Source organism: Erpetoichthys calabaricus, chromosome 5, assembly GCF_900747795.2.
Source record: "Erpetoichthys calabaricus chromosome 5, fErpCal1.3, whole genome shotgun sequence".
In the NCBI taxonomy this organism is placed as follows: Eukaryota; Metazoa; Chordata; class Cladistia; order Polypteriformes; family Polypteridae; genus Erpetoichthys; species Erpetoichthys calabaricus.
Genome location: NC_041398.2, coordinates 26,059,965 through 26,086,569, shown reverse-complemented (window position 1 = coordinate 26,086,569; position 26,605 = coordinate 26,059,965).

Sequence of the window (26,605 nt, the reverse complement as noted above, 5' to 3'; positions counted from 1 at the left end):
TTACTGATTTGAACTGTCAATAAATGTTAGCGTACTTCTTTAGGTGCTGGCTTTTTGGTAATGTTTCATAGGTTTCTAGATGTCATGTGTGTGTGAATGTGTCACAGTTTAAAGCCTCAGGTGATGATATTTGTTTGTTGTTGTTACTGTTCTGAAACATCTAACATTTAGCAATTGCTGTCTCTCATTTTGTCAGCAAGCTATCTGAAGAGGGTATCTGGAAATTAAATTATGTCTCTGCTGTGGTCCAACTTTGACTGCTTATGTCTGGCATAACGAAAGTACAAGGTCAGGTTGATTGGCGATTCTAAATTTGCCCCAGTATGATGGTGAGTGTGAATAAGTGCTACAAAGGACTAGCAGTTTGTCCACGGCTGTGGAAAGTGGTTTTCTAGATCTTATTTTAACCTGTATAGATAATAAATGGGGAAAAGCTTTTAAGTAGGAGGAATTGAGGAGTAAATTATAAAAAAAATAAAATCTACAAGATAGTTTTTAAGAGATATGAATGAAGTATTTGCTATCTCAGGGAAAATATTTCAAAGGAAATGCATGTTCTCCCCATGTCCGCATGTGTTTCTACTGTGTGCGCCAGTTTCTACCCACAGTCCAAAGACATGCAGGTTTGGTGGATTGGCTATTTTAACTGGCCCTTGTGTGTGTGTGTAGGTGTCCTTGCAATGGACTGGTGCCCTGTCCAGGGGATTGTTCCTACCTTGGGCCCTGTGCTTGCTGGGATAGGCTCCAGCCCTCTCCAAATGACTGCCCCACACCGTGGCCCTGTTCAGAACTAAGCAGGTTTTATAAAGGGTATGAAATGGTTTAAAAAAGACAAATAGTGGTATATGAAGTAAGTCATTTATGCTTAATAGGAATACAACATGTTTATCAAGTTAATTGATGGTTCCTCAAATGACAAAAAGAAAAACAAGATTGGGGGATATTTGGTAAAGGAAAAAAACAATGAAATATTGATATTAAGTACATGTTTGGTGGAGGAGTAACTAGAATAGTGCAGTGTTTGGAAGAATGACAATGTATGAGTTGTTTCAGCATATTTTGTACAGTCTTCCATATTTCAGTTTGTTTTAGCATTTGTCAGGTTCTGTTTTAATTTGATCTAATTTTAGGTTTTGGTGTGCACTATTTCATTATCATCATCATGTGACTGACTGTTCAGATTTTTGTGTAAGCATCATAAAAATGTGTGTTGTTTATGGGAGCAGTTCTAAAGGACTTAAAATGAGCACTTATCTTGGGAGGTTTGAGGCCAGAACTCTACATTCCTTTTTGTCAAACCTGAGGCTACATTGCTAGGTTTAATAAATTAGTTAATATCAAATTTTCTTCTTCCTCTTCATCTTTTCACACTTTTATGTGGGGTCGCTGTGCTTGATCAACCTTCTCCAAACTGCTCAGTCCGGCACCTCCTCGGCAGTCAAGCCCTTGTACTTCAAATCTTCTTTTATTTACTCCATCCTCCTCTGCTTTGGACTCCTTCACTTTCTCTTCCACTATATTTCAGTCACTCTTTTGCCCACATAGTCATTGTCTTTCCTCATCAAATGTTCATACCACTTCAACTTACTTTCCTGTACTTTTTCAGATATCTCTCCCACTTTTATTGTACTTCTGATTGTCTAATTTCTTATTCTGTCCTTTATTATAACAACACACATCCATCTCAGCATTCTCATTTCTGCCACATCTCACTTCTTCTCCTGCACTCCCTTTACTGCCCATGTCTCAGCTGTATACATCATTGCTGGTCTTACTACTGTCTTAATAACCTTACCTTTAATTGTTGCTTTAATTCTTTGACCACATAATGCTCCTGATTCATTCTTCCAATTGTTCCATCCACATTGCACCCTGTGGATTATCTCTGCATCTACAGTAATTTTCTATCTTGGACTACCACTGATCCTAGAGATTTAAATGTATCCAATCTTTTCAGTAACTCTTCCTGCAGGCTAACTTCTGAATTCTGATCATCATTGTGACTCATATATTCTGTCTTATTCCAATTTATCTTCAATCCTGTATATTCTATAGCCCTTCTCCATTCTTCCAACTTCGTCTCCACTTCCTCTTTTATGGTGCTACACAATGTCATCAGCAAAAAGCCAGCAACAGGGGATTAGACACAGCACATCCATATCAACCAGATCAAAGAGGTAAGGACTTAAAGAAAATCCCTGGTGCAGATCTACTCTAACTGGGATCTGGTCTATTACCCCAGCACTGCTTTTACCTGAGTCCTCACTCCCTCATATATATCCTGGATAATCCCAACATATTTCCTAGTCCTCCTTTCTCTCTCATGCACCTCCAGACCTCTTGTTGTGGCACTGTATCATAAGATTTCTCCAAATCAATAAACACCATATGCAAACCTAATTACACTTGGTCTAAGACAACCAATGAAATTAAAGAACTCCTAGGATGATGTGGAAAATGAGACAACCAAAAATGTCATGCTGAAACAAAAAGATCCCTTTGTTAAAGTTTTCTGGAAACTTCTTCTTAGTCCAAAGTATTGTGAAAATAAAAAAAATAAAAGGTTTTTTTTTACTGTATTTTCCCTGATTAGTAAAGGTTAAGTACCTAAACAATAGACAAAATTAAAGGGAAAATAAAGAAAGAAACTGCATACAGGAACTCCCCTAAAATACACCAAAAACCGTTAGCAATGGGCACACCCTCCTAATCTTTATCATTAAAACCCTTACTGTCTCACTCTGAGTCAGCACAGATATTGCTTTTCTTATAATAACTATAGAGCTTCTATACATTACTTCTTTCCTTATCTCATTATTAAGCCACTGAGGAAATTCATTTGAATTACTGTTGCATGTAATTGTTTTCTCTAAAATTATCCTGTATTGTACAATGTACTCTGTTAAATAATCCCTTTTCCCTCTTGCAGTAAATTTTTTAAAACTTTCCAACAGTAAAAATCTTTTTGAAAGTAAATATAATTGTTTATTTTTCTACCAATTAACATTGTTAAAAGATAAAAAAAAACATCATTACATTTTTCATGGGACTGTAAAGTTTTCGTAATACCTTTATTATAATTTCATTCTTGATTATTACAGGATAGCAAGTCAAGAGAGGTTTATCTCTTTGTGGTCTTATGCTCCTCACAAGCAAAAACTGACTGAGAAATGGGGATGACTGGGAGAGGAAACATTAACCAAAGTCATACTTGAAACCAGAGATTTGTCCAATCATTTGTCACAACCAAAATGCTAATCAGAGAATTGTAGTAAAGAGAACAGAGCCAAAAGTCAAGAACCAGGAATTTTACAGCTGTTGAACTAGATAGATAGATAGATAGATAGATAGATAGATAGATAGATAGATAGATAGATAGATAGATAGATAGATAGATAGATAGATAGATAGATAGATAGATAGATAGATAGATACTTTATTAATCCCAAGGGGAAATTCACAATTCAAAATACAATTCACTAGAAACACACATGAAAGATTGTTTTTGAGGATATCCACAGTTTTGGATGATGATTGACGCTTTTAATAGCATCAAGTTCATGACATTAATATCAACACTTTTGCAGATGTCTAACAACCGACACTGCATTGTAATGATGGTAGCTCAACATGCGCTGTGAATGAAAACTCAAAATGACAACAGAAATGGCACAATTTATTTTAATAATAGCTGAAAATAATATTAATAATAAAAATGTTTCAAAATGTGATTAAGTAACTCAAAATAGAAACCACCATGAACAAAAAGAAGCTGAAACAAGTGCTCAGGATATTCTTTAAACGCACATAATTATAAGACTGTTATACTGTGTGAAAAATAATTACATGATTTATTCTCAATCACTTTTTATTTTGTTATTTGTAGCACTGCTCCCATTTATGCTAAGGTAATTAAAATCACCTATATCTATCAAAATTGTTTATTTTCTAAAGATCCCACAATTACAATTGGCAACAAAAGTTCTTGCACCATTAATAATTGTATACTCATATTTCCTCTACACAGATCCTTGGGTAATGTGTCTGGCTCCATGCTGTAACCATGTCACCATCAACAACTGTGCTGATAACACCACCATTATACTCCTAATCACAAACAATGATGAGATATCTTAAGAAAAAGAATCATCCTGACTCGGTGGTAACATGACAACAATCTCACCAAAACCAAGGAGTTTGCCATTGTCTTCAGGACGCCTAAAGCAGAACACACTGCCATCTACATCAGAGAGGATGTTGTTGAGTGAGTGAGCATCTTTAAATGCCTTGACTTCATATCAGGGATGACTTAAAGTAGGCACATTTCATCTTGGATATCATCAATAAGACTCACCAGTGTCCTTACTTCCTTTAACACCTGAGGAGATGTCTTAATATAAGTAACTTTCACCACATCTACTGTGTGCACAATGAAGTTCATCCTCACTGATTAAATACTATCCTGGTAATTTACCTGCTCAGATAAACACATTGAAAATCTACAGAGGGTGGAGAGGTATGGATGGAATGCTTTTGATACACTTTTGTTTTGGGGTGTATGTAACACATACAGCCTATTATAACAAAAATTAGTAAAGACCTCAGATTTCCTGTGCAGTAATTTTTCTTTTTCTTCTGTTCTGACAGACAGTACAGGACTGTTAGCACTTGATTCATAGAAAGTCTTTATACTCAGCCATAGATATAATCAATGTTAACTCATACTTACAACTGCATGTGTGCTTCTTAGATTAGATTAGATACGCTTTATTAATCCCATGGAGAAGTTCAGATGCATACACCTACCTTACTTATATTGTCTGAAACTGTACTTTACTTATTATACGGTGTTCATATTATAGTGCTGCTACTAGTCTGTAGGAGACATGCAGGTAAGTATCTCATTTTACTTTGTACATACGACGATAAACTAACCACTCACAAACATCACATCGGTAACCAGAATCATTCTGTCTGTATGGCAAGCCAAATTAACATTTAGAGATATCTCAAAATGAATTTTTGAGATATCTCTAAATGTTAATTTGGCTTGCCATAGGTCTGTCTCTTTTTAAAGTCATGCTGGCAATTTTGAATTAATACAAGAGCACTGCTCAAAACAGGTCAGAATTCTATGAATACAATCTGTCAGCATTATTGTATATGTCCAATAGTCACATTACTCAATTCAATTCAGTTTTTTGTTATAAAGTATGCTTTCACATATGAGTGTTGTGCAGCATATACTACTACAGAGGCATTATAGTTAAAATAAAAAAAACATGAGGCTCAGCAAAAAAACAAAACTGTAAAGTGGTTTACAATCATTGATAATCACAGATTTAAAGTGAGTTTTTAAGTAGATCTGGTAAATATTATTATATCAAAATACAGAATGCATACGTGCGGAAAAACAACACCAACAGGCTATTAATACAGCCAAATATTTTACTGTCTATCTCATTATCGGCTCTTCTTTTTTGCAGTTGTTCCTAGTCAGTAGTTACAAAAGAAATGCATCAATTAATTCTTTAACAACTATTTTCTTTTTAAAATGGCTACATACACTATATCTCTATAAAGTAATCATTTTCATAACTTCTTACTTAAGGTTTTTATATGAGGAAATAACCACACTGCAGCAGCCCGGTAACTGAAAGAAACAAAGAAGACTTACCAGTTTAATGAAAGAATGAAAGGTAAGAGAAATTGGAGAATGTGTGGCATTTAAATTACCTGAATCTTTCAAGTACTGCCCTTCTGAGAGTACATTAGTCTCAGATCATGAATATACCGGCATACACACCCACACGGACATGATTGGGTACACTAGCCATCTGTCGGGAGAAACCCATTTAAAAGCTATATTACATGCAGTTTAAAAAATGTTCTTAATTTCATTTTCAAAGTACACACTTTTTTGTAGATAGTTTTAGAGCACTTTTAGAAGACGTTAATGGCTACAGCAATAATGGTGTGCTAACCTGCCCACTTTGTCTTCAAAGGACTGAAAGAGCTCAGATGGAGTCTAACAGGTCTACGCACTTTGAAAGTCTGCATCCAACGCCTTCCCTTGGGAATGAGGGTACCAGGATGGGTTCAATGGAGGGCTGCTATTGTAATTTACGTTATTCAATATTATTAAACACCCGTGACCCTGTGTTCGGATTCAGTGGGTTGGAAAATGGATGGATGAATATTATTAAACATTCTTCTTTAAACACTACTAGAGTTAGATAGACTGTAAGCATTACATGTACAGTAACTACTGGTGGGTCAGTGGACTGGTGGTTAATTTATAATGATTTTTCAGCATATTTTGATACCTTTATATCATTTTGTTTGATCATTTTCCATTGTTTTTACGTTTTGGTGCCAGTCAGCTCTTACATGACAGAAATTTTTAGTTCTTATATGATGGAAAATGTCACAATATTTACAGTGTCTTAAGTAATTTTTAGACCACCTTATTTCTTATATATTTTTTATGATACACCCTTATGCTAAAGTTGTTTAAATTAACTTCAAAACAACACACACTGAATGACAAAGCAAAAACAAGATTTTAGTAAATTTTGCTAATTTATCAAAAGTTAAAAACTGAAATGTCACATTGACACAAGTATTCAGACCCGTTTACTCATCACTTTGTTCATGTTTGGTAGCCTAAAGTCTTCTTGGGTATGATACAACAAGGTGTGCACATCTAGATTTGGAGATTTTTTGCCATTCTTTTCTGCAAATGCTCTATCAAGCTCTGTCAGGTTGGATGAAGACTGCCGGTGGACAGCTATTTTCAGGCCTCTCCAGAGATGCTTGAGTCTAGCTGGGCATCTCAAGTTTATTCACACAGTTGTCCCTAAGCTACTCCTGAGTTGTCTATGTTTTGTTCTTAGGGTCATTGTCCTGTTGAAAGCTAAACATTCAGGCTATCATGAAGTTCTAAATGCACTGGAGCAGGATTTCATGAAGGATATCTCTATACTGGGTGGCACGGTGGCGCAGTGGTAGCGCTGTTGCCTCGCAGTTAGGAGACCCGGGTTCGCTTCCCGGGTCCTCCCTGCGTGGAGTTTGCATGTTCTCCCCGTGTCTGCGTGGGTTTCCTCCGGGCGCTCTGGTTTCCTCCCACAGTCCAAAGACATGCAGGTTAGGTGGATTGGCGATTATAAATTGGCCCTAGTGTGTGCTTGGTGTGTGGGTGCGTTTGTGCGTGTCCTGCGGTGGGTTGGCACCCTGCCCGGGATTGGTTCCCTGCCTTGTGCCCTGTGTTGGCTGGGATTGGCTCCAGCAGACCCCCGTGACCCTGTGTTCGGATTCAGCGGGTTGGAAAATGGATGGATGGATGGATATCTCTATACTTTGCTTTGTTCAGCTTTCCCAAATCCCTGTCTAGTCTCCCAGACCCTCCTGCTAAAAAACCCAACAGCATGGTGCTTCCACCACCATGCAAAACTAATGGAATGGTATTGAACAGGTGATGAGCAATTCCTGGTTGCCTTCAGACATGACTCTAGTCTTGATTTCATGCTCCCATGCTGTTTGGCAAACTCCAAGCAGGCTGTCATATGTGTTGTACTCAAGAGTAGCTTCCATCTAGCCACTTTACCATAAATGCTTGACTGATGGATTGCTGCTGAGATGGTCATCCTTCTGACAGGTTCTCTCATCTTAGCAAAGAACATCTGATGTTCTGTTAGAGTGACTATTTGGTTCTTGGTCACCTTCCTGACCAAAACCCATCTTGCCCGCTTATGCAATTTGGCCAAATGGCCAACACTGGGATGAGTCCTGGTGATCCCAAACTTCTCCCATTTCACAATCATTGAGGTCACTGTACTCCAGGAAACACTCAGAGCTTTAGACATTGTTTTATACCCCTGCCAAGATCTATTCTTCACCATAGTTTAATTGTTGAGAGTTCCTGTCACTTCATGGCTTGATTTTTGTTCTGATATGCACTGTGAATTGTTGGACCTTATATACACAGGAGTGTGAGTTTCTAAAGGATGTCCAATCAGTTCTGTTTGCCACAGGTGGACTCCAATCAATCAATTCAATTTATCACAGATGGACTCCAATCAGGTTCTAGACACAACTCAAGGATAAAAGCAAACAGGATGCACCTGACTACCATTTCGAGTGACACAGCAAAGGGTCTGAATACTTCTGTGAATGAGAGATTTCAGTTTTTGATTTTTAATAAATTTGCAGACCATTCTGAAAATGTTTTTACTTTGTCATTATGGGTTACTGAGGGCAAACTGATAGGCAAACATAGCAAATGTATCCATTTAAAAGTAAATTTATAACACAACAAAACGTGCAGAAAGTGAAGGGATTGATACAATCTTGAATCCATTGTTTATTCAAATGTGCTAAACTTTGTTTTGCCTTTTGAATTTCTGTACATTGTCTTGACAATAAAAAGGTTTGTTCATGTAAAGTAGATCAGAAGAATAAACAATCTCATTGTGTCTCTTTGTCCCATTTTTCTTTTAAATGTCTAATGTGATGTCACATGCCCACACATTAACACACACCTGGTTATGTGCCTATGTACAACTTTGATTTTCATGAGACAGTCATCTTGAAACATCAAAAATAAAAAATGACACAAAACAATAATGAAATAAAAGAAATGAAATCATCATGAACACACACTCAAATGGCTGCTGATCCATCTCCAGATCTAAATGTTATTAGTGCATGTGGAGATATACAGTACTTAGCAAACTGATATTACTGTAACAAAGATGACCCACACAAATGAGGTCAGAAAGCTACAGTCTGGAGAAACGTCCTGTTTTGCTTTTTAATGGGTGAGGTGCGGTGCAGCTCAGTGCATATTTCCTGATAACACATATTTGCTCTGAGATAATGCAGGCCTCTTTTCTGGTAGCTTCAAGTGAATGTGCCGTGTGAAAATCAGAGCAAAATAAAGCACAGGGCAGTGAAGAGCAGATGGTGTGCAAATAGAGCAGATCAGTGAGAGATGGCCTAATGAGAGAAAAGTCAAATTGAACTTTCTTGTAACTAAAATTAAGGTTGCCTGCTAACAATATACACATTGTAACAAAGAGAGATTATAAATTCTTTAAGGCACCACAAGGGCTAACCCCATATATTTAAAATAAAACGTGTGATATAGCATGCTAAAAAAAAAAGAAACGTTGTGATGACACAAGCCTCCAAAAGATTGATTAAGATGGTGTTGCTTCCAGTGATAAAGATCCTGGGCAGGATGAGGCGGGTCCAGGCAGGTGGAAAATGGAAGTGACATCAGAGATGTCATGGTTGCCAAATTTCTGGTCTACAGAGAGAGTAAGAAAAAAGCTATTAGTCGACAGTGCCCTCTGACTTTTCAGAGGAAGATTACAATTATCCAAGCCCTTAAACTGTCCCCTATGTGCATGCGTTTAACAACATTTTGCACCAAACCACCTTGTGACCCATGAGTTTGATGCCTTGTGTAAGGCCATCCACTGTAAAGGAGCATGGTCTGTAACCAAGGAGAACTCACGGCCCAAGAGATAGTACCTCAGCTGTGTAATCGTCCATTTCATCACCAAGGTCTCCTGTTCCACCGTCGCAAACCTGGTTTCCCATTTCAGAAATTTCTGGCTCAGGAACATGATGGGGTGTTTGACACCGTCGACACTTTAGCTCAGCACACGGCCCCCAGGCCTGTGTCCGAAGCGTCTGTCTGGAGAATAAAAGGCAAACAAAAGTTAGGAGTCTTCAAAATCTGTGCCAGTGTAAGGGCCTTTTTTAAGTCATTAATACAGTTTCTGTGTTATCATCTCATACCACAGTGTACAGGGCCCTCTTCTTTGTAAGATTAATCAAGGGCGCCGCTCCCCTCAGAAAATTGGGCTACAAACTGACAGTAGTAACCTGCTAAACCAAAAAATGTGTGGACCTGCCTCTTGGTCTTCAGACGGGAACATTTCAAGATCGCGTCTATTTTGGAACACTGTGGTCTCACAGTACCCCGGCCCACCAGGTAGCTTAAATACTTGGATTCATTCTTCCCAAAGAAATATTTCTTTAAATTAATACAAAGACTGGATTCCCGTAATGTCTGCAATATTGTTTTGACCTGCTATAGGTGTCCCTTCCATGTGCTGGAATAGATGACCACCTCATCCAGGTAGGCAGCACATAAGAGTTAAGAGGACGGCACACTTTTTCCACCAGATGTTGGAAGGTTGCGGATGCCCCATGTAACCCAAAAGGAAGGACATGATACTGCCAGTGACCGCTAGGGGTGCTAAACACAGTCTTAGCCTTCGCAGAGTGGGAAACTTGGGAAACTTGATTAAGCCGCCGGAAGTCACTGCAAAACCTCCAACTTCCATCAAGCTGGAGACCATGACAATAGGGCTGGACCAGGGACTATGACTTTCCTCTATTACACCTAGCTATAGCATGCGCTAGATATCCAGTTCCACTTCTGCTCTTTTTGTCTCGGGGAGTCGATACAGGCGTTCTGGAACGACCACCCCGGTTCAGTCACAATGTCATGCGTATGCAGGGAGGCCTGTCCAGATTTCTCGCTCACCACTTCAGGAACAGACAGGATAACTGTTTCCAGCACCTGTTGCCTGTTTGGCAATCAAATTGGGTCCGAAGTTGAGATCTGATTTGTGAGTAAGGAGGGAAAAGGGTTGGCCGTTTCACGGCTTCAGCAGGTTCACATGGTATACCCATTCAGGCAGTCTACGAGTAGGCTGTTTCACCAAATATTCATGATCTCTAAGGCAGAACTCACTTAGAGAGGTCCCCTTAGTCATAATGACGGACCTGAGCTGCTTGTTATCAGATGTAATCCAGGCAGATCCTGGTACAATCTGGAGTTCATTCGCTTAGTTTGGAATTTAAGTGGGGGAAGGTGCAGCTGAATGTTGCATCCCTGTTAAATCTGCTTTGTTAACAGGCCTGGTGTGCAACTAAAGCCTATTCCCACTTTGTTCTCCAATTGCTTTAAAGCAGTAGGGTTGTAAGTTGAGGAAAAACCTGGTGGCCATTGATCACCAGGGTGAATTCCTGACCTAGGAGGTAATACCAACTGCAGCACAGTCCACTTTATGGCAAGTACCTTCCTCTCCAACACCACATACCTTCTTTCTTGGTTAAGCAAGTTTACAACTGAGGTCTATGATGGGGTGTTTGGCTTTGCCCACAACTTTTCTCAGTACTTCTCCCAGGCCTGTATCCAAGGTATTGGCCAGGAGAAGGAAAAGTTTTGAGAAGTTTAGGAAAATTAGGAGAGGTTCTAAACTAAAGGCTTTCTTTAAATTGTGTAATGCTGTCTCAGCCTTGGCAGTCTTCACCAACATCACAGGTGTACATTCCTTCATAAGGTTAGTTAAAGGCATGGTCCATTCAAAGAAATTGGGTACAAACCTGCCGTAGAGTAAAGGCTTGTAAAGGGCTGCACCTACCCTTTGGTTCGCGGATGGGGTCAGTTCCATAAGGCGGTAACTTTTGAACAATGCAGTCATACTGTGACTTAGCTGACCAAGAGGCCTAAATATTTACTTTTACAAAGTCCAAAATAACATTTCTTGGTGTTTTTATGAGGCTGGCTTCAAGAAGGGTGGTGTGCACAGTGAAACATGTTCTTCCCAGGTGCTGGAAAAGACAACAGTGTTGTCTAGGTAGGCAGCACTGAAGGCATTGTAGGGATGTAACCTTCTGTCAATCAGATGATGAAAGGTCATGGAGTCCCCTTGAAACAGAAAGGGAAGCTCATGGTACTGCCAGCATTTACGAGGGGTGCTAAACTCAGTCTTTTCTTTGACAGAGTCATCAGGGGAATCTGCCAGTACCCCTTTGTCATATTGAGGGTGATCAGATATTTAGCCCCCTCTGCCTAGTCTGTCAAGGAGATTATCAGTACAGGGCATGGATAGGGCATAAAAATAGGAGATTTGGTTAAGTCAATAGAAGTCACTGCAAAGCTCTAAATTCCATCCAGCTTAGGAACCAACACAAATAACCTTGACCAGGGATTGTTTGTCTCCTTAATCTTGCCCAGGTTAAGTGTTCATTTTATCTTCTGCTGCACCCCAGTGTCTCTTTGTCTCTGGGAGGTGGTATGCTTGCTCATGGATGAATGCCCTGGGTCTGTTACAACATCATGGGAATTCAGGATAGTTCTCCTGGGTTTTGCATTGACCAGTGCTCAGATGGAGCTTATGGCCTGCATTAAATACCCCTTTTGGAATGGGGTCTGATTTGGACCAAACTTCAGATTCAACTCATCTGTATAGAAAGTGCTGAAGGAGGTGTAATGGACGACATGTTATCAGGTTCCTTTTGTGGCTTTAGAAAGTTCATGTGATACACCCTTTCCATGGGCCTTTGATTAGGTTTACGGATGGTGCAGTTGACTAGTCACTGCCTCTCTTTTTTCTGATACAGCCTCTGCCCATAGTCAAGAAGGTTTGAGTAGAAGGTGGAGATTAGAATGGTCACCCAGTTTAGATGGGCAGATAGATAAGAACTTTATTTGTCCATGGGGGAATTTTGAATTCCCTGTTAAACAGAAGAACATCAATGCATATCTATGACTTGAAGCACCTAAATGATCCTTAAGCCTTTTGTGAAAATATTCTTTAGAAAGATGCAAAAAAGTGGAACTTGAACAACAAGCGGCCCATGATGAATATCATAGAAGAATATCATATCAAGAATATCATAATAAGTGTCAAACATGGTGGTGGTAGTGTGATGGTGTGGAGATGATTTTCTGCCTCATTGTATTGCACCACTTATTATGAATTTTGCATTTTATTCTGTATCAGAAATCTTTTTCTTTGTAATGCATAGTTAAAACAGGAAGCTAGTCTTTTTAAGAATGGCTAAAAAGAAGCAAAATTAAAGTTTTGGACTGAGTTATTCAAAGTCCAAATCTAAATATAATATAGATGCTGTCTTGAAGCACTGCGGTGGGTTGGCACCCTGCCCAGGATTGGTTCCCTGCCTTGTGCCCTGTGTCGGCTGGGATTGTGCTCCAGCAGACCCCCATGACCCTGTGTTCAGATTCAGCGGGTTGGAAAATGGATGGATGGATGTCTTGAAGCAAGTAGCTCATGCTTGAATAGCTCCAATGCTAACAGAATTAAACTAGTTCTGCAAGCAATACTAGGTTGAAATTCCTCAAAAGTGACATAAAAGACTGCTATTTAATTGTAAGAAATGTCTGGCTGCTATCATTACAGCTAAATTCGGTGCAATCATGTATTAAGAGTAAGGGGGCATTTATTGCTTCACACAGTGTCAGTGGGTGCTGAATAATTTTAACCATTCCATAAATAAGTTTAAATTATGCAAAACAACTACTGTATGTGCACACATAGGTACCTTTTATCCAAGGATAGATTTAAATGCAGATATGAAAAAGATCAATATCAAAATTTTCAATAATAGAGAAAATTAGGAATTAGAGTAATATTTTTAATGGTATTGTAAAGTATTTAAGCCCTTTTGGCCTGAGTGGGAGAGAGTAGGTTTAAAAGTGTGCTTTTCTAGGAATTGGCATTAAATTTAGGGCTGGTTCCTGTTTTATGTCTGTAGTTTCTGATGTTGACTTGGGTTGCCTCTCATCGTCAAATTTAAAATTCATGCTGAGCAAATGAAGAAGCAGGAAGTCAATGATTACAACTTTTCTCTGGTTGTTTCGTTTTCACAGATGTTTCTTACACTAAGATGGATGCAAATGAGCTGCAAAGTTCATAAGTTACATTTTCCAATAAATGACACACCCACCCCCCCACCCCCCCCCCACCACCACCACCACCACATCCTTCCAAATGTGACTCACTTCGAAACTCAAAACAGAGATGATAAGAGGGCTGCCCTTCGCTCCTCAGACACAGTGCCGCTCTCCGAACTCCTCCAGGTAAGCCGCTATGCTCACTTACTCAGTGCTGCTACCCTTTCAGCTTATTTCTTCACATGCTGCTTTATTGCTTTGGCTTTTTCCAAACTTCACTGAAGGAGTAAAAATGACAATCACAGGAAATTAGAATAAAAATTCACTAACTAAGGCCCCAAGCCCTGCTTTTAACTATGCAGTTTCAAAATTGCATAAAAAAAGTTGCAGTGCTTCTTCAGTTTCGTCCCAGATGGTTTCTGATCATGAACTCTTACTGTGTTTGCTCTTACTCAGCAGATGCATTTATAGTATGGGGTTACTGACTAAAACAACTTTTTAGTCTTATTCGGCTTTTAATTTGCTTTGTAACTGTGTTTTTTGAGAAAGATGTTACAAAGAACAAAGTAGATTGATTCATTGACTGTTACATAGAAATTTGATGGATGTCGTTATTGCCTCACAGCTGCAGGAATCTGGGTTCAATTTCTAGCTCAGATAAGCCTGTGATGAATTGGCTTAGTTCTCCTGTTTGTTCCTAAGCTGTGCTTGAGGCTGCTGGGATAAACACACAGTTGTCATGATTCTGCATTGAAGAAAAGGGATTCAGGAAATAAATGTATATATGATATTGTCAGGAATTCCAGATTTTTTAGTTTCACCCTCCCCTCCTCAAACAGCCACCTTATCGTGGTGGAGGGGTTTGCGTGTCCCAATGATCCTAGGAGCTCTGTTGTCCATGGCTTTATGCCCCTGGTATGGCCACCCAAGGCAAACTGGTCGTAGGTGAGGGATGAGACAAAGTGCGGTTCAACAGACCTCCTATGATGAATAAAAAATTTGGACGGTGTTTTCCCTTGCCCGGACAAGGGTCACCGGGGCCCCCCTCTGGAGCCAGGCCTGGAGGTGGGGTATGATGGGGAGCGCCTGGTGGCCAGGCCTGCACCCATGGGGCTTGGCCGGGCACAGCCCGAAGAGGCAACGTGGGTCCCCCTTCCCATGGGCTCACCACCTATAGGAGGGGCCAAGGAGGTCGGGTGCAGTGTGAGTTGGGTGGTGGCTGAAGCTGGCTCTTGGGACGTGGAATGTCACCTCTCTGAAGGGGAAGGAACCTGAGCTAGTGTACGAGGTTGAGAGGTTCCGGCTAGATATAGTCGGGCTCACCTTGACGCACAGCTTGGACTCTGGAACCAACCTCCTTGAGAGGTGCTGGACTCTCTACCACTCTGGAGTTGCCCCCGATGAGAGGCGCCGAGTGGGTGTGGGCATACTTATTGCCCCCCGACTTGCAGCATGTACATTGTGGTTTACCCCGGTGGACAAGAGGGTAGCCTCCCTCTGCCTTCGGGTGGGGGGATGGGTCCTAACTGTTGTTTTGTCCTGTGGAACTCTGGAGGCAGCTAATAGGTACCAGCAGGCTAAGCGGAATGCGGCTTCGTTGGTTGCTGAGGCAAAAACTCGGGCATGGGAGGAGTTTGGGGAGGCCATGGAGTACAACTTTCAGATGGCTTTGAGGAGATTCTGGTCCACCGTCCGGCGTCTCAGGAGGGGGAAGCAGTGCAGTGTCAACACTGTATATGGTGGGGATGGTATGCTGCTGACCTCGACTTGGGACGTTGTTGGTCGGTACTTCGAAGACCTCCTCAATCCCACTAGCATGCCTTCCAATGAGGAAGCAGAGCCTGGGGACTCGGAGGTGGGCTCCCCCATCTCTGGGACTGAGGTCACCGAGGTGGTCAAAAAACTCCTTGGTGGCAGGGCCCCGAGGGTGGATGAGATACACCCAGAGTTCCTCAAGGCTCTGGATGTTGTAGGACTGTCTTGGCTCACACGTCTTTGCAACATCGCATGGACATCGGGGACAGTGCCTCTGGATTGGCAGAGCAGGGTGGTGGTCCCCCTCTTTAAGAAGGGGGACTGGATGGTGTGTTCCAACTACAGAGGGATCACACTCCTCAGCCTCCCTGGAAAAGTCTATTCGGGGGTTCTGGAGAGGAGGGTCCGTCGGATAGTCGAACCTCGGATTCAGGAGGAACAGTGTGGTGTTCGTCCTGGTCGCGGAACAGTGGACCAGCTCTACACCCTTAGCAGAGTTCTGGAGGGTGCATGGGAGTTCGCCCAACCAGTCTACATGTGTTTTGTGGACTTGGAAAAGGCATTCGACCGTGTCCCTTGGAGAATCTTGTGGGGGGTGCTCCGGGAGTATGGGGTACCGGACCCCCTGATAAGGGCTGTTCGGTCCCTGTACAATCGGTGTCAGAGCTTGGTCCGCATTGCTGGCAGTAAGTCGAACCCATTTCCAGTGAGAGTTGGACTCCGCCAGGGCTGCCCTTTGTCACCGATTCTGTTCATAACTTTTATGGACAGAATTTCTAGGCGCAGCAAGGGTGTTGAGGGGGTCTGGTTTGGTGGACTCAGGATTGGGTCACTGCTTTTTGCAGATGATGTTGTCCTGTTTGCTTCATCATGCCATGATCTTCAGCTCTCTCTGGATCGGTTCACAGCCGAGTGTGAAGCGGCTGGGATGGGAATCAGCACCTCCAAATCTGAGACCATGGTCCTCAGCCGGAAAAGGGTGGAGTGCCCTCTCAGGGTTGGGAGCGAGATCCTGCCCCAAGTGGAGGAGTTCAAGTATCTCGGGGTCTTGTTCACGAGTGAGGGAAGAATGGAGCGTGAGATCAACAGGCGGATCAAAGTGATGCGGGCTCTGCATCGGTCTGTCATGGTGAAAAAGGAGCTGAGCCGTAAGGCAAAGCTCTCAATTTACCAGTCGATCTATGTTCCTACCCTCACCTATGGTCATGAGCTATGGGTAGTGATCGAAAGAACGAGATCGCGAATACAAGAGACTGAAATGAGTTTCCTCTGCAGGGTGTCTGGGCTCTCCCTTAAAGATAGGGTGAGAAGCTCAGTCATCAGGGAGGGGCTGGATGGATGGATAGTTTCACCCTAGTTTTCCACAGTTTTGTATAATATTGAGCTTAAATATCCTAAGTAATTAAATAGTTAATGTAAGATGTTGCTTTAATGTTGCAAATCCCAGTAAAAGTAATCAGCTACATTTTCCTGATAGCAAACCATCTGAGAAAATTAGTGGTTATTTTGAAAGAAGTTAGACTGTGTGATTTAATTTTTTCTACCAAATGTTCAGAGCATTTCTTTGGGATAGAAGTGAATACCATTGAACCCTGATCATTTAGACTGTCTGGCCTGCCAGTCTTGTGTAATGAGGTAATAACTGACTGTTTCCATGGCTCTAGTAAAATACCAAAGCTCAGGTTCCAGTAAAAAGTAAATGTAAAACAGGAGAGAGCAGCTTGAAACAGGACTTCAGGAGATGACCTGATATGCCATTTTGCCCTCTTAGTTTTATCTGCTGCAAAGATATCTTTACTTTAGCTGTGCTGACCTCCATCCCTGTAATACTTCTGGTATTTTTTCAAAGGACGTATGCTACCTTTAAATTACTGTTACTGAAATCATTGGTTTAAAAGTGTGTGCTCCTCGTCTATTGTAAAGGTCTCACTTTTTCAGAGCCCGATCCTGTTTTAGATTTCTCACCTTTCTAGACCTGCTTTGGTTTGTTATTTTTAAACCGCCTCTTGTTTTTTTTTCCTTGCACATCATTTTTTGTTAATTGATGTATTTTTTCTTTCATTTTTAAAACCTGCCTTTCTTCTACCTCATTTTTCCTGAAGATGATGTTTTTACATAAGCAGTGCTTTAATATCTTTGGTGATCAACTGCATGCTACTTGGCTATACTTTGGCATTTTCCTTTTGTTAATAATCATTGATTCACAGAATTTTATATATTTGCTAATAGTATAAATGGCCTTATTTAGCATCTGTGAGGATGTCAGTACATGTCACTTCTCCAGACCTGTGTTTCCAAATGGCTGTTTTTTCTTGTTTGCATTTCTGCTTGTATTTTGCTATTATTTGAATAACGACATATTGTAATCAGATGCACCAGGACTGCCAAACAATAGGATATGTTAGCCCCAGAGATGTTTACATTCCATTTATCCAGTATGTTAACCCTTCTAGTTTTAATATTTGTGCACTGATGGTAGCATGCCAATGAATGAATGAGTCAGGTGATTTGGTTTCCAGTTTTTTTACGCTTATAATAAATTAGTTGAGCTGTGTCACCCACTTCGGCATGTTGTAGTACATTAACAATCGTAACAATGGTCTGTTTAAATTCATGAAGTAAATAGTATGGACAAAGTTCAACAGCGACTTGTGCAGATGTGCTCTCTCACAGAGATAGTATTACACCATCTGTTATTAACGGATATGCAGACCCTCCCAAATGTCTGCTTACCAGAAGCTTTGTTTCTGTCTTGCTGTTCACAAAGTCACCCCAACTCGGCCTTAAAAGTCAAGTAAAGCAGACTGGACAGCTGTCATGACACTCGTAGAAGTATCGCACAGATGACATGAGCCCATTCACTTTATTCAATGAGGACCATATGTTGCTTGTGATGATAGTTGGCAATGGTGGTTTAAAACTCACTCCAACTCAAAGTCCAACTCTCTTTCCTTTTTCTTTTGGAGTTTTGGAGATTTTACTTCATCCCAGATAGTACCAAAACAGAGACTATTATTATTTGTAACTGGTTACACTGATAGCAGGTACTGTGGAAGTGTCCTGGTGAATTCGATAGGCAATAACAATCAAAATCAATAAAGTTTCACATACATTCTTAAACATTTTTTTGAAAAGAAAACTAATGACAGAATGTTTGACTAGAACAGAAATGAAAAGCATTATTTAAAAACAAAAACAAGCACAAAAACACCAAGGTCTGCTACAGCGCAGATTTAAGTAAATCATTTTTTTTGTAATTGTGATTTCAAGATATCTGAACAGTTATTAAATAAGAGAAACTTAATAAGCTAAAGTGCAAAAGTATTGACTGTGAATAAGATACACTTATCCAAGTTAATCTTAAATTCATTAAAACCTCCAGTATATCTAAAAAATGTAACAATAATGAATATAAATTGGTAATATAAAGTAGCATGTTATGTTTATGTAGAGAAACTTTTTGTTTAGGTTCCTGCCTTATGACCCCTTAAATATCTGCTTGATTAGGAATGCGGATAGCAAAAGATTCAATAGCAATGGCAGATAATATTGGCAACAGAGGACAGCCTTGTCCTGTATCTAAAGCAAAAACAAATGAGTCTATATTATTCACAAGAGAGATGCTTCTGGTTTAGAGTATAATACTGTAGTTTCATTCATACATTTAAAAATAAGCTTTCGTAACTCTTTGATGTGAGTGTAGTGATATGACTACATCCCCAATAAGAGGTGAATGTCTTAATTCTTATCTCAGTGCTCTCTTTTTGATCCTTTAATGAGTTAATTAATTCTAAAAAACAGGGTGCTTCTGTAAGTGCAGGGGCAATGCTTGTTGAGCACAGAGAAGAATGCATGTTCAATTAAAATTCAGAGAGTACTGACCACTATGCACATTTGCAGTGTAGTTAAGTTCTCCATGTTAATATAAATGGATCTAAAAAGACTAAAGAACAACACCACTCAATAAAGAAAGCAACATGGCTAGAGACAGCTAATAACTTCGGTGATATGGTAACTAATTAATTTATGTAAATAGCTCTCTGTTCTATTTACCTTTCTTTTACCTTACCTATTCATTTCTTATTTTAGGTTACATTCTCTCACAGCTCAGAACCAGCATGGCCTCTAACATTTGGGCAGAAGTTGACTCCCATGTTTACATTCCAGCTTGTCTTGAGAGTTTTACTGAACCTGTGCCAGACAAAGTCTATGTAATGTTCCATGGAACAACAAAGCAAAATGCAGAGCTAATCAAGAAGAATGGCTTCAGACCCTCTGCGAATGGCATGCTGGGACGGGGGGTATATGTTAGCCGTGACCTTCAGAAGGCCAGCAGGTACCCCTTACATGTTGATGAAAGTCAACGATATGTCCTGAAGCTCCTAGTCAATGTGGGAAAAGTAAAAAAGATTGACAGGCAGGGGCATCACATGCAAAAAACATGGCACAACCATGGATATGATACAGCCTGGGTGCCACCTAACTGTGGAATGGTGCCCAGTGGCTTAGAAGAAGACTGCGTCTGGGATCCCAGAAGAATCCGGGTTAAGGAAGTCATGCGTCCATCTTCAGTTTTTCAGCCTACGTCATATGCTAACTATTACTGAATGTCTAATGGATCCTGAAATAAAGAGATGTTTTACTTTTTCTTTGCATGTTTCTTTTCCTATCAAGTCAGAATCTAAATGCTTGTGTCTGAAAGCTCATTTTTGAAACCAGATTTAATGAAAACCCCTCCTTTAACCGTCACCTTATCGTGGTGGAGGGGTTTGCGTGTCCCAATGATCCTAGGAGCTCTGTTGTCCGGGGCTTTATGCCCCTGGTAGGGCTACCCAAGGCAAACTGGTCCTAGGTGAGGGATGAGACAAAGAGCGGTTAACCAAACCTCCTATGAAGAAAAACAATTTTGGACGGCGTTTTCCCTCGCCCGGACGCGGGTCACCGGGGCCCCACTCTGGAGCCAGGCCTGGAGGTGGGGCTCGATGGCGAGCGCCTGGTGGCCGGGCCTGCACCCATGGGGCTCGGCCGGGCACAGCCCGAAGAGGCAACGTGGGTCCCCCTTCCCATGGGCTCACCACCTATGGGAGGGGCCAAGGAGGTCGGGTGCAGTGTGAGTTGGGTGGTGGCCGAAGGCGGGGACCTTGGCGGTCCGATCCTCGGCTACAGAAGCTGGCTCTTGGGACATGGAATGTCACCTCTCTGAAGGGGAAGGAGCCTGAGCTAGTGCGCGAAGTTGAGAGGTTCCGGCTAGATATAGTCGGACTCACCTCGACGCACAGCTTGGACTCTGGAACCAATCTCCTTGAGAGGGGCTGGACTCTCTACCACTCTGGAGTTGCCCCCGGTGAGAGGCGCCGAGCAGGTGTGGGTATACTTATTGCCCCCCAACTTGGAGCCTGTACATTGGGGTTTACCCCGGTGGACGAGAGGGTAGCCTCCCTTCGCCTTCGGGTGGGGGGACGGGTCCTAACTGTTGTTTGTGCGTATGCACCGAACAGCAGTTCGGAGTACCCACCCTTTTTGGAGTCCCTGGAGGGGGTGCTAGAGGGCATACCTTCTGGGGACTCCCTCGTTCTGCTGGGAGACTTCAATGCTCACGTGGGCAATGACAGTGAGACCTGGAAGGGCGTGATTGGGAGGAATGGCCCCCCTGATCTGAACCCGAGCGGTGTTTTGTTATTGGACTTCTGTGCTCGTCACGGATTGTCCATAACGAACACCATGTTCAAGCATAGGGGTGTTCATATGTGCACTTGGCACCAGGACACCCTAGGCCTCAGTTCGATGATCGACTTTGTGGTCGTGTCGTCGGACTTGCGGCCACATGTCTTGGACACTCGGGTGAAGAGAGGGGCAGAGCTGTCAACTGATCACCACCTGGTGGTGAGTTGGCTTCGATGGTGGGGGAGGATGCCGGTCAGGCGTGGTAGGCCCAAACGTGTTGTGAGGGTCTGCTGGGAACGTCTGGCAGAGCCCCCTGTCAGAAGTAGCTTCAACTCCCACCTCCGGCAGAACTTCGACCACATCCCGAGGGAGGTGGGGGACATTGAGTCCGAATGGGCCATGTTCCGTGCCTCTATTGTTGAGGCAGCTGACCGGAGCTGTGGCCGTAAGGTGGTCGGTGCCTGTCGTGGTGGCAATCCCCGAACCCGCTGGTGGACACCGGCGGTGAAGGATGCCGTCAAGCTGAAGAAGGAGTCCTACAGGACCCTTTTGTCCTGTGGGACCCCGGAGGCAGCTGATAGGTACCGGCAGGCCAAGCGGAATGCGGCTTTGGTGGTTGCTGAGGCAAAAACTCGGGCGTGGGAGGAGTTTGGGGAGGCCATGGAGAATGACTTTCGGACGGCTTCGAGGAGATTCTGGTCCACCATCCGACGTCTCAGGAAGGGGAAGCAGTGCAGTGTCAACACTGTATATGGTGGGGATGGTGCGCTGCTGACCTCGACTCGGGACGTTGTGGGTCGGTGGGGGGAATACTTCGAAGACCTCCTCAATCCCATTAACATGCCTTCCAATGAGGAAGCAGAGCCTGGGGACTCAGAGGTGGGCTCCCCCATCTCTGGGACTGAGGTCACCGAGGTGGTCAAAAAACTCCTTGGTGGCAGGGCCCCGGGGGTGGATGAGATACGCCCGGAGTTCCTCAAGGCTCTGGATGTTGTAGGACTGTCTTGGCTGACACGCCTCTGCAACATCGCATGGACATCAGGGACAGTGCCTCTGGATTGGCAGACCGGGGTGGTGGTCCCCCTCTTTAAGAAGGGGGATCGGAGGGTGTGTTCCAACTACAGAGGGATCACACTCCTCAGCCTCCCTGGAAAAGTCTATTCAGGGGTCCTGGAGAGGAGGGTCCGTCGGATAGTCGAGCCTCGGATTCAGGAGGAACAGTGTGGTTTTCGTCCTGGTCGCGGAACAGTGGACCAGCTCTATACCCTTAGCAGGGTCCTGGAGGGTGCATGGGAGTTTGCCCAACCAGTCTACATGTGTTTTGTGGACTTAGAAAAGGCATTCGACCGTGTCCCTCGGGGAATCCTGTGGGGGGTACTCCGAGAGTATGGGGTACCGGCCCCCCTGATAAGGGCTGTTCAGTCCCTGTACGATCGGTGCCAGAGCTTGGTCCGCATTGCCGGCAGTAAGTCGAACCCGTTTCCAGTGAGAGTTGGACTCCGCCAGGGCTGCCCTTTGTCACCGATTCTGTTCATAACTTTTATGGACAGAATTTCTAGGCGCAGCCAGGGTGTTGAGGGGGTCCGGTTTGGTGGGCTCAGGATTGGGTCACTGCTTTTTGCAGATGATGTTGTCCTGTTTGCTTCATCAGGCCGTGATCTTCAGCTCTCTCTGGATCGGTTCACAGCCGAGTGTGAAGCGGCTGGGATGAGAATCAGCACCTCCAAATCCGAGACCATGGTCCTCAGCCGGAAAAGGGTGGAGTGCCCTCTCAGGGTTGGTAGCGAGATCCTGCCCCAAGTGGAGGAGTTCAAGTATCTCGGGGTCTTGTTCACGAGTGAGGGAAGAATGGAGCGTGAGATCGACAGGCGGATCGGTGCGGCATCCGCAGTAATGCGGGCGCTGCATCGGTCTGTCGTGGTGAAAAAGGAGCTGAGCCGCAAGGCGAAGCTCTCAATTTACCAGTCGATCTATGTTCCTACCCTCACCTATGGTCATGAGCTATGGGTAGTGACCGAAAGAACGAGATCGCGAATACAAGCGGCTGAAATGAGTTTCCTCCGCAGGGTGTCTGGGCTTTCCCTTAAAGATAGGGTGAGAAGCTCAGTCATCCGGGAGGGGCTCAGAGTAGAGCCGCTGCTCCTCCGCATCGAGAGGAGTCAGATGAGGTGGCTCGGGCATCTGATCAGGATGCCTCCTGGACGCCTCCCTGGTGAGGTGTTCCGGGCACGTCCAACCGGGAGGAGGCCCCGGGGAAGACCCAGGACACGCTGGAGGGACTATGTCTCTCAACTGGCCTGGGAACGCCTTGGGATTCTCCCGGAAGAGCTAGAAGAAGTGGCCGGGGAGAGGGAAGTCTGGGCATCTCTGCTCAAGCTGCTGCCCCTGCGACCCGACCTCGGATAAGCGGGAGACAATGGATGGATGGATGGATTTAATGAAAAGGGCTTTAAACACTCTCCTGTGATCTCTCAGTACCATTATTAATCTAGATATCAGGCTGGTATAACTATATGAGGATCTGGCCCATTTAATAATCAGCCACCTTCACTACTGTAAGGGAAATCCTTGATCAGCACTGCTCTTGTTCACAAAGGCTATTTTAATAATCTATGATACCTTAGGAGTGTAACACTTGTTTCAACTCACTGTTAAAAAGTTTCTTTGTTGGGCAATAGCTTTATATGACTATTCAGATTACACAGAGAGGTGAATAACATGCTATCTATCTATCTATCTATCTATCTATCTATCTATCTATCTATCTATCTATCTATCTATCTATCTATCTATCTATCTATCTATCTATCTATCTATCTATCTATCTATCTATCTATCTATCTATCTATCTATTGTAGATGCCACATGGGCTGGATGGGCATCCTGGCCAGAAGAGGGGATGGTTCCTTACCCGGACAGAAGGATCCTAACAGGCAGATGGGTATCCCTGCCGGGGAGGAGAATGGGATCAGGTCCAGACAGAAGGACCGGAAGAAATGGACAGACAGCCCACTGAAAAGGAAAGATGCTGCTGGGTTTTTTTTCTCCCCCAGTACACTAGAAGGCAGCAGCCCCACATATCCATGCCCAGTGTGAAGCCAGCAGGGTATGCCAGGAAATGTAGGTTGGCAGGGCAGCTCTACTCGAGTCATTGGGTGCTGCGAGAGGGCCCTGCAGACACGTTCCCTGTTATAATGGACTTCTGTCTCACCCGGAAGTGCTTCCATCGGGCAATTGCCCTGGCACCAGAAGTACTCTCGAGTCTGTAATAAAAGAGACCGCACTCCCTTATCCAGGTGAGTCGGAGCTGGGAGGAAGAAAGGCAACATTCGACTGGAGGAGGGCAGTGCGGTGGTAAAAGATAGAAGGGAGAAGAGATTGTGTTTTTGAGAGAGAAAACGTGTCTTTGCGCTTTTTGCAAACTTTGTGGAAGAACTGGTTTAATAAACCTTCCATTATTTGAACCCAGGATTCACTGTGTGTTCATGTTTGGGGGTATACATATTGTGGCCCACCAGGCTGGCACTGCCACCTGAACCCGACATAGACACGGGTGGGATACAAGTTCAATGCACACTCTGATTTTATTTTCTTTTTCCCTTGTGGGAAACACCTTCCCCATTCCAAACACGTATAACACAGTCCTGGCAAAAGCACAGCACAAACAATTAATCCCCTTCTCATACTCTTTTCCTTCTCTTCCTTCACTCCTCGGGTCAAGCTTCGTTGCTCCTCCTCCCAACTCTGGCTTCCTGAGTAGTGGCTGCTGGCTCCTTTTATAACACACCCGGAAGTGCTCCAGGTGCTTGATGACATTTCCGGCAGCACCTCCGGGAGTGGTGGAAGAACTGCCCATAAAGACTCAGCAGCTCCTGCTGCAGCATTCTCTGGCAGCGCCTGCGGATCCCAACAAGGCTACACCACACTCCAACTCCCATGAAGCCCCTCTCCCAGGGTGGTTGCCATCTAGCGTCCTGGGGGAGGTAACACTCTGGCCACGCTTGCTCCCCTGGTCCTTCCAGCGTGGAGGCAACCCAGCTGGGCAAGAGCCCCGGCTGCATGCTACAATATATATATATATATACAGTGATCCCTCGCTATATCGTGCTTCGCCTTTCGTGGCTTCACTCCATCGCGGATTTTATATGTAAGCATATTTAAATATATATCGCAGATTTTTTGCTGGTTCGCAGATTTCTGCGGACAATGGGTCTTTTAATTTCTGGTACATGCTTCCTCAGTTGGTTTGCCCAGTTGATTTCATACAAGGGACGCTATTGGCAGATGGCTGAGAAGCTACCCAGCTTACTTTTCTCTCTCTCTCTCTCTTGCGCTGACTTTCTCTGATCCTGACGTAGGGGGATTGAGCAGGGGGGCTGTTCGCACACCTAGATGATAAGGACGCTCGTCTAAAAATGCTGAAAGATTATCTTCACGTTGCTATCTTTTGTGCAGCTGCTTCCTGAAATGACATGCTGCACGGTGCTTCGCATACTTAAAAGCTCGAAGGGCACGTATTGATTTTTGATTGAAAAACAAACTCTCTCTCTGTCTCTCTCTCTCTCTCTCTCTCTCTCTCTCTCTCTCTCTCTCTCTCTCCCTGCTCCTGACGGAGGGGGTGTGAGCTGCCGCCTTCAACAGCTTTGTGCCGCGGTGCTTCGCATACTTAAAAGCAAACAGCCCTATTGATTTGTTTGCTTTCCTCTGTCTTTCTGACAGACTCTGCTCCTGACGCGCACTCCTTTGAAGAGGAAAATATGTTTGCATTCTTTTAATTGTGAGACGGAACTGTCATCTCTGTCTTGTCATGGAGCACAGTTTAAACTTTTGAAAAAGAGACAAATGTTTGTTTGCAGTGTTTGAATAACGTTCCTGTCTCTCTACAACCTCCTGTGTTTCTGCGCAAATCTGTGACCCAAGCATGACAATATAAAAATAACCATATAAACATATGGTTTCTACTTCGCGGATTTTCTTATTTCGCGGGTGGCTCTGGAACGCAACCCCCGCGATGGAGGAGGGATTACTGTATATGCTACAATATGCTACAATATATATATATATATATATATATATATATATATATATATATATATATATATATATATATATATATACTGTATATATTTCTATCCTTCTTACTAGTTTTTTATTTTTTTCATGTACTGTATATTCTGCATTTCAGTTTTTCCTCAGGTTTTATTGTGAGGACTAGGTTAGGGCTTTCAATACATTAGCACCTTATTCTGCACATAGCTAAAACTCTTTCAGTCACATTTATATGTTAGTGGAGTTTTATCACACTGCCTGCATACAGTTTGTTGTGTTCTTAGTGTGTCAAAATGTTGTCACATTTTCCTGATCATGTTATGGGCCAATATGAGTGAGTATGGATGTGTGCATGAGAGTTTCCTGTAATGGACTGCTATGGTGGGAGGAACCTTCATGTTTGCTACCTTCATTGCA